This window comes from Palaemon carinicauda, chromosome 18 (assembly GCF_036898095.1).
Source record: "Palaemon carinicauda isolate YSFRI2023 chromosome 18, ASM3689809v2, whole genome shotgun sequence".
Taxonomy (NCBI): Eukaryota; Metazoa; Arthropoda; class Malacostraca; order Decapoda; family Palaemonidae; genus Palaemon; species Palaemon carinicauda.
In genome coordinates this window covers 84,197,138-84,200,536 of record NC_090742.1, presented here as the reverse complement: position 1 = coordinate 84,200,536, position 3,399 = coordinate 84,197,138, and positions in this window count along the sequence as shown.

Below are 3,399 nucleotides of genomic sequence, written 5' to 3'. Positions count from 1 at the left end.
ACAAATGACAAAGAATTACGAGGCTAAGTGCAGTTATTAATACTTTTATTAAGGTAATTGAAATATTATTAACAAAGAGAAGAACATAACTACTTGGAGATAATGTGACAGAAACAGAAATATGATTAACATTAAGGGAAGGTTTTCACGATTTCATAGGAACAGCGAGAAAAAATAAGTTTTCGTATAGTTACAAATTTGAATAACGATACATATGAGGTCATGAGAAAATGGCAAAAGGAGAATTAGATTAATTAATAGTGAGAATAATAGAACTGTATATATGAATAAAGAAATAGGATTGATGTCATAATTCTATAGATCTAATTGAAGAGAGGATCATGACTGCATAACCAATAAAATGGAGACTAAGATGAGCAAAGGAAAAAACAAAGAAGATAATTAGATTCTATGAGATAACGAAGAATAGAGTACTCTTTTATGAAAGAAACAAGTAAGAAAATCCAATTTACCTCCACCATTACTTCCAAGGTTGTCGTCTCGAGAACCAGCATTCACTACCTTAATGAGAATTGTTTTGGAAGATCATTAGATTATAATGAGCATTAGACATACTATTAATGTTATCATCAACCTATCGCCAAATTGGTCAAGTGTATAATAAGTTATTGTAAATATGAACCATTTTCTTGGAAGTATTCTATGAGTTTATTGTCACTCCGGTTATTACTTCCTATTTATTTCTACTTCACGTTCGTAATGATTATGGAGCATAAAAACACTTAGTCATTGAAGTTATTTTCAGTGATTGATCTGGTAAGTCTCGTTTTTACTTCTTCTGTAGATGATGGGATACAATTCTAGTTTGATGTTACTCTGGTCGGCAGTTCAACTTTCTTAAAATATGTTAACACACACACACACACACACACACATATATATATATATATATATATATATATATATATATATATATATATATATATATATATATATATATATATACATATATGCGTGTGTGTGTGTATGTGTGTATATTCTGGTAAGATTTAATTAATAGAATTTATCTATGAATCTTTATTTGAAATTAAAGAGTAGGAAGTAAGAGTAAAGGTTATACCTGCTCAACTAAGATGTATAGATCGGCATGAATGACGGGCAGAATCTGTGAAAAAAAAAAAAACAGCATTATGGATAAAAGTGACAAAGGGATAAATATCTTATATACGAACATATACCTACATAAATATATGTATGTGGGAAAATTTAATGATATTTTTACAGAAATTCATGAAAATGCTACCGAAGAATTTTTGGATCCTGAATGAAGCTTCAAAATTCCGTTTGGAACTCCAAAGTCTTGAACTGGAGAAAGATGTTGACTCCATATGGAGCTTAGAGGGTTCACTGACGTTCCATAATGTCTTCAATACTATACACATACATACAAACACACACACACGCACACACACACACACACATATATATATATATATATATATATATATATATATATATGTATGTATATATACACGTGTGTGTGTTTGTATGTATGCATATAGTATTGAGGACATTATGGAACGTTAGTGAAGCATCGAAGTTCCATGTGGAGTCAACATCTTTCTCCAGTTCAAGGCTTTGGAATTCCAAACAGAATTTTGAAGCTTCATTCGGGATATGTGTGTGTATATATATAAATATATATATGTAATATATATATATATATATATATATATATATATATATATATATATACATATATATATATATATATGTATATATACATATGCAAACATATATGGGTCCCATGTCAACGGATAATGAGACATCGGAACATAGGTTTTTTTTTCACTTTATTACAAAAGGTTCGTGAATACACTGTGTACAGCCAACGCTCTCAGGTGAGCTCCTTGTCTAAATGAACGCACTAATGCTACTGACTACCCCTCGCAAGCAAGATACAATCTTGCTACAACAACATGCTGATTGTCTGGTCTTGTGGAATTATCATGAATACAGAGTTCATTTACCTTGACGTATAAACACATATTTTCATACAAGGATTAGGACACACACACCCATATATATATATATATATATATATATATATATAGTATATATATATATATATATATAGGCATTAACCATGTGTGTTTGTATATATATATATATATATATATATATATATATATATATATATATATATATATATATATATATATATATATATATATATATATATATATATATATATGTATATGTATATATATATATATATATGTGTATATATATATAAATATATATATATATATTTATATATACATATGTACATATATATATATATATATATATATATATATATATATATATATATATATACATATGAATATATCGGGCAGATTTTCAAGGAACCCGCCTATAATTTTCTTTTGGCTATTTTGGTGAAATTATATTTTTTACCCTTTCATAGAATGTTTCCCTTTTTATTCTTTTACAAGAGATAATTTTGATAACTTATTTTTTCTTTGTGCATTTTCAAATCCGAATGCAGACTAAAAATGAATATCTCAGACCTGTTCTCCTTTGTCTCCCCCTTTTCTAGTATGATTTTCGTAGTCCTTTAGCAAATTCTTTAGCTGCTTAGCTCTCCTCTATTTCATTAATTTGTGAGGGTATCGAATGCTCTCCATATCTCTTACACACGCTCTCCTTCCAATTTCTTCTCCCTCTTTGTATCTCCATTTTAATTTCGTACTGAAGTTTATAAGCTAAGGTAATATCTTTCGCAATGGACGTTTGGTATTACAGAGAGAAAGAATTTTTGGGCCATTGAAAAAACTGTGCAAGTTGAAATCTACCCTGTGCATTTATTGCAAAAGTGAAAAGAGTATGCGTTTTGAAAAGCTCTTCCCTAGTATTACGGCCTCTTGCACGAGAGTAGAAAGAACTGTGCGTGAACTTCATTGGAAATCATATGGTTTCTAGAAGAGAGGATGATAGAAAATAGATATAATGTAAACTTACAGGGGAAAAAGAATTAACCATTTAATGGCGTTTATGAAACCCCTAGATACAAAGTCATAAGAATAGAACTGACTTACCAGCCATCCAAGGAGAGTAAAGGTAGTGAACTTCATCCTATAAAATAAAAGAATTATTTATTATTATAATTATTTATGATATGCTTAACATAATGAAGAACCAGAGATAAGAGAATGATAAGTAAAGCTGAATCTAGGTCACTATTTGTATATATATATATATATATATATATATATATATATATATATATATATATATATATATATATATATATATATGTGTGTGTGTGTATTCTTACGAAGCTGGTCTAGTGTAGAGTAAATACCGTAGTTTATTAATGATTTTATTTATATTTCATATATTGTTTTCATTTGTGCATTGAAGAGATGATCCCCA